The sequence below is a fragment of the Lathyrus oleraceus genome, chromosome 6 (genome assembly GCF_024323335.1).
Source record: "Lathyrus oleraceus cultivar Zhongwan6 chromosome 6, CAAS_Psat_ZW6_1.0, whole genome shotgun sequence".
Taxonomy (NCBI): Eukaryota; Viridiplantae; Streptophyta; class Magnoliopsida; order Fabales; family Fabaceae; genus Lathyrus; species Lathyrus oleraceus.
Window position 1 is genome coordinate 306,532,961 of NC_066584.1, and position 6,604 is coordinate 306,539,564.

Consider the following 6,604-nt stretch of genomic DNA (forward strand, 5'->3'; position numbering starts at 1 on the left):
TTGTTCGATCTCAAGTTGCTTGGAGTGAAGAACTATGTTGTTGGAAGGTCACTATGGTGGTGGATGTTAGATATAAGGCGGTTCAACGGTGTTATCATGCTGAGTCATGAGAGGAGGAAGACATGGTGCTTGTTAGGTTGTGAGTGGTGGTAGCAACAATGAAAAAATGGTGGGGTGGTGGGCCGGTGGATGAAGGAGAAGGGTGATCCAAAATGCAACGGAATTTAAAATTTCTGCTTTAATGATCCTTATGAATGAGCATGATCAGTGATAGAATTGTTACCTCTGGTGGCGATTGTAACCTTTGATGCAGATCTACGGAGCGATCACGAACGTTGAACGATGACAATGCCTCTACTCAGTCCACACGAACGGATTCCTTCAATCTCAGTGCTAGCTGCTACGAGTGAAGGCTTTGAGTGAGAGAGAGAAAGAAACGAAATTTCAACTGCTAAATGCTTCTACACAAGGGCTCTATTTATAGAACCACTTGTGTGGGCTTCAAGCTAAAAAGGCCACTTAAGTGTATGTGTCCCATATCTTATAATATGCCAAATTCACTTAAGCACGTGTTACCTTACCATATTTCGTATTCTACTTAAGTACATCGTACCTTACGATGTTCTACAATTCACTTAAGTGCATCGTACCTTACGGTGTTCCTTAGTTACTCTATCTCTCATCAATCCGTCCTTTGTGTATGACCCTGTAGGTTTTTGCGACATTGGCAATTATATTAAATCACATATTTAACATAATAAACAGTGAGCGGTATCTAGCAACACATCACTGCTACAAGACACGAAAATGTCATGTGATCTGACAAATCCTTCTGTGATAATACTAATGTGCACAATTACCCTTTTGCCCTTATGTATATATTGAACATAAGACATAGACCGTGTCATCCTTGTCCAGTTTAATATTGGGCCCATAGACATTTATCATGTTACGCATGATGGGAAAATTCCATCTAGGTCACTCATGTCCCTTAGCATGCTTCGTGGAGTACCCATCAACTGTCTTTATGGTCATCCAATTACGGACAACGTTTGATCAGCAATAAGGCACTCGACTCTACATCTAGGGTCCATAGTGGTTTCAAGTTGAAGGGTGGTATACACCATTATCACCATGAGAATAACTTATGACACTTTACATAACATTCTATATAGTATTCTCATAGCGGGTCAATCCAGTATAAATATTACTCTTAATATTCATACCTATGTTTAAGACTTGATAACTCCTTATCCATGATCCATGAGATGTGATCATCAGTCTATAAACATAATAGTCTTCATGCTTTAATGTTATCCCACTTCACAATAAAACTCGATTACGGACACTTTAAGAATAGTGTTCTTATGTTTAATGTGATCTCATGATTAAGTCATACTTGATACATTAAACGGACTAGCTATTCTAGGGACTTTATTAAACAAATATAATAAAGAAAAAGCCTTTTATTATTAATAAATAATTCGATACAAGTACCAAAAGTATTGGCCTCTAGGGCTTACACCAACAGTGGATCCGCGGTTTTCGGTGGAAAACCACATGGAGGTTTTGGGGGTGATTCCTACAGTGGATGTTATGGTTTTGAGATGGTGGTGAGGCTGCGTTCGTGTGTGGTTTGGATGGTTGTGGATCAGTTGATTTACATCGTGAACAGTGGTTTGTGTGGTGTAAAACTGGTGGTTGCAATATGTTGTTGTGATGTGATGAAGACGTATGACTGAGTTCAAGTACTGATAGTGATGATATTGAGTTAGGTTCGTATAGTGTTTCTTGATGGCAATAAAGGCTACATGAAAAAAAAATGAAGAGGGTGATGATTGTGATGGAGGTGGGAGTTTTTTTATGGCTGAGTTATGATGGTTTTTTGTCTGTCATTTTTTGTTGTCCTCACATTTCATATATGCATGAATTGAAAAGAGCAATATTTGGATAAAGGGGTGGACACTTGTCTCTGTATTGTTGGACTAGGTTTTCTTTGAAAATGGGGGAGACGAATGGACTTTGAGGTAGGCGCCGCTGCTATGTATTCTTGTTGTCTCCTCTTCCGTTTGCCAATGACAGTATATATAGCATAAATATAGGTTTTTTAATATTCAATAATGCCAAATTTACCCTTCAATATTTTTTTGAAATCAAAATCAAACTAAAATAACTATGTCAAATAAAAATGAAATGTTTCTAAAAAATAAGATAAAATCAAGTTATTGGTGAAGAATCTTCATAGTTGATCCTTGTATTGATGTTGCCTTGTATGAAGAAGACTTGGTAGTTTAATCGATTCGTATTGTACTAAAGTCTAGGAATAGGGGCGAACACTTTGAATATTTGGGGACTACGCCCCATACTCAAAGTCTTTCTAGAGAGGACAGGAGAGACTCCGTCTCATCATTCCCTATTACTTAAGGCTCGTTTCGCACAATTTGAATCGTATTTACCAAGTGTTGACCTTTGATTTATCTTGTATAATTCGCTGCTTGGTATGACTGAGGATGCTTTGATTGAAGATATTGACTTGAGGCTTCGAGCTCCACAACTTTAGAAGAAAAGTCTTATTAAATGACCAAGGGTCTTTTGGTCACTCAATTTAAATTGTGGGATTATACAAATTAAAAGGATTTAATTGGTCAAAGTTGATTAAAACCTATGTTGAAAATCCTAAGGGAGCATGTTAATGTTGGTTAAAAATCTTGATTAAAAATTCTATGGAAAAACTCCTAGAGGAACATGTGACTATATGGTTAAAATATCAAAATAACCCTTAAGGGGTAAAATGGTCAATTACAAAAATATTGAATTACAAGCACCGATTAAATTCTAACTAAAATCTAACTATGCCTACAATGTAATCAAATTCTAAATGTTAGAAAATATGCTACATTGATTAAATTCTAAAAGACCATTACTCTCTAAAAACAATTAAATTCTAATCCCCTAACCTAATTACGAATATTTCTAAAAACAAAACCTAATATTTCTAATTGAGCAAATATTCTAAAACTTAATTAGAATCTAAAGTGAAACTAAAATTCTAATTAAATTAATTATCCTACACTAAACAAGATTTAATCCCAAGTAAACCTAATTAGTTGTAGGATTCTAGAAAACTCATCTAATTAGATCCTAAAATATCTAATTATCTCTAAACCTCTAATTGCCAAGAACTTAACTATAGTCTAATCCAGATTTACTAACTAATTTAACCCTAATTAAATTATGATAATAGAACTTTACTAATAACATCATGGATCTTAACAATAGAGGGGGGTGTAGGCCCCTGATGGGAGGCCCATTTCTAGGCCCAACTACCAAACGCAATGCAGAAAAAAACGGTGTGATGCAGTGATGGTGGGCTTTGGATCCATCTCCTTCGCCGACCCAGTAGGTCAATCGGCGCTTCTTAAAATGATGGGCGGTGATGGAAAGATGCGGAGTAGAAGAAACAAACGGCGCCTCATCCTCCACGAGCTACGTTCCGAAGTCGCGTTCTGGCGTTGCGTTGTCGTCATACTTCGGCCTTTTCTTTCGCTCCTTCTCTTTGTCAATCAAGTTCTGGCACAGGTCATACCGATGTATCCTTCCTTTTGATCTCGCATTCAATCATTCTTGTCGTGATTCAATGAAGCAAGTGTCCGACTATCGAATTTGATCGTGCCGAATTACAACGGCGTTACTAAAACGAGTTCAAATGCGATGAAAAGAAGATGAAGAACGTACCGGTGAAGCGATTTTGAAGCTCTGGATTCAGTTTCTCTGAAATAGAGAAAAGGTAATGTGATTCCTCCTCCAATCTTCTTCTGAAACCTCTTGGGATTGAGGTGGATGTGAAAACCGAACCGTGCTTCGTGACTTCTCTCTCTGAGATCTTTGATATGTTGTTCTTCGTAGTAGAGCTTGCGATTATTGGGCATTGCCGATCAATATTGCTTGAGATGAAGAGTGAAGTGTTGGCGATGAAGATTGATTCCAGGTTCTGGTGATTGATGGTGGTTGAATATGAAGATCAAAGTTTGGAGTTTGAAGATTCTGTTTAGTATGATCCAATCCTCTTGCAGTGGGAAACTGAATGAATGTTTTATAGCAGTGGTTAGAGTTGGCAGTTACATATTCCGTTAGAGATGGGGATTGTGAATTCGGTTAGGCCGTTAGGTTGTTAGTTATTGATGAGCTTATATTGTTTTTCTTTGAAATTGCAGTGAAACGAGGAACTGGCACCACAACATCTTCAATCATCCGCACAGGTCTTATGCACAAGAAACCTCTTGGAGTCTCATTCCAGACCGTCGATGGTGAGTTAGTGAATTAACCAGTATATTCCAAAAAGAATTCTATAGGATTTCCATCAACGGCTAAGGTTCGAAGAGTGAGGACCTGATGTGCCAGAAAGCCGCTCAAACATGGGAATGATAGCATCCTCGATACCAACTATCTTTGTTGCAACGTTATCAAACCCACCGGCCATGGTTTTAGGAGATGAGAGAATGAGCACTGAAGGAACTGGTCCCTTCCCTTAGCAATAATCTTCTTGGTTGGATCTTGTTTGGTGAGGGTTTCCTTTTGTTATGGCAAGATTAGATTTCAAAAGGAAAATGGAAGTCTTGAATTACTGTCATGACAAAGAGAGCATACAACTTGTTTGGATTCCTCATAATCATGTTTAGCTTCTAAGTTACATTCGTGACCACACCGAAAGTCGTCCTCAATAATTGATTCAATACCATCCATGAAGTTTATCATATGAATTTCCTGCAGGTGTTTTCTTTGTTTTGCAAGTTTATTTATGTTGTAGGTGGATTATGGTTGTTAGCATTTTGGATCAATCCCTGCGTTTCGCGTTGGTTGCTTTGCACTGCAATTGGCGTTTTGCTGCGTAGTCTTTGCCTTTCCAGCTGGTGTGGCTGGTACCGTTTGCAGCCCTTTTTTTTCAATTGTTTCCTTTTTCTTTATTTGGGTATGATTTGGGTATGTACAAATGGGCCTAATTGGGCTTTGGGTTATATACATGGATAAATGAAAATCTGGATGTGTAAAAGTGGATTGTTGCTTGTGTTATGAATTAATATGTGGATATGGTTATGGATATTTGGACGTGGATAATTTGGATGTTTATCTTGGATTAGACGTGGTTGTGGATTTTGAACTGGTTTAGGTAATTTGGATTGGTAATGATGATTGAGTCATGGGTTTAATGAATGCTAGCACAATTTTGTATTATAAAAGAAATGGGTGGACTCATGTTTGATTTTTAAGATGAAAAACAAAAAATGGTGAATGGGCTCATTTCCAAATGAATAAACTTAACTCAATTTTATATGAAATAAAATGAAATTTGGCATTCCTAAAATCAATATGAAAAAAGATTGAATGATTTCTAAAATTAAATTAGATTTCAAAACTCAACTTGAGTCTCCAAAATCTATTTGAATTAAAATCAATTCGAACCAAAATCAAATTGAACTTCTAGTATTAACTCAAAAAAATGATGAAATGATTACGGAAATTTATGCTAAATGGGATGATCAAGTATGATTTCACATGGAGATTCAAACATAATCAAATCCAAATTAGAGCACACATCATGAACCTTACATCATGCAAAGGAATGACACAATGATCACTTTGAGGGCAATATGCAGTGACTCAATGGATCCAAAAGGCCATGGGACTTTGAATTAAATTGAACCCTGATCAAAAGAAATGAATGATAGTACGAAGGTACTAATGAATCAATGCAACAAGGCATAGGGAATAAAGGATCAAGTGGATGATTCGAATGATTAACACTATGAAACCATAATCCTCTAGTGAACTCAATGAATGACATGATGCAAATCGAAATGGTCAAACAACCGTTCTCATGGGCCAGGGTTTCACAATCCTCAAATCAAACCAACAATTTCGGGTACATCTGATCAAGGTTTTAAGCATACACCAAACAATAAGGCTCACAACCCTTATGGACCGACAATCTAGGGCTCCATATGGATTGGACTCCAAAATCCAAGCTCTGAGGCCTCGAGCATCTATCACCTAAGGTTTTGATTCACCAATCCAGAAAGCCTACCAAGTGAGGCATCTGAACAACGATTATCCTTGATTAGGGTTCCAAATCACACCTAAAACTCCTCAAACATCATCTCAAACCATGGCCCCACAGTTAGGGTTTAGAAGCCCATTTCATGCGTGGAGGCCAAGCAATAAGATCCCTCAAGATCAAGAATTAGGGTTGCAACCCACATGATGAGCAATACCCGAATCTTCAATCCATACCTGCTTTGTTAACCAAAAAACCTTGAATCTATGATGTTTGTTAATCAATGTTAATCAGTAATAAATGATGATTATGCATGAATATATGTGAATGAGTCTCAAGTCACAGGTTAGATGAAGAGCAAAAATTGAGGGCAAATTTTGGGGTACTACAGCTGCCCCTATTTAATCTTCTTGAACCTGAATACAAGAATTGCGGAAGCTTTTCAGGTATTCAAGGTATAAGAGGATTAAATACTAATGTATCCAAAAATTTGTCAATTAAGGACGGATGAAATATGATGAGAACCAAGCTAAGGGTAAGATGTGGGTTAGT

General features: G+C 37.3%; 1 long non-coding RNA gene across 1 annotated transcript; it reads left to right on the forward strand.

The window, feature by feature from the left end:
- The first annotated feature begins 3,297 nt into the window (after window positions 1-3,297).
- Window positions 3,298-5,115, forward strand: LOC127096568 (uncharacterized). The gene is made up of 2 exons (XR_007792720.1): window positions 3,298-4,104; window positions 4,215-5,115. It is a non-coding gene; the product is annotated as an uncharacterized LOC127096568 (long non-coding RNA).
- Window positions 5,116-6,604: the final 1,489 nt, after the last annotated feature.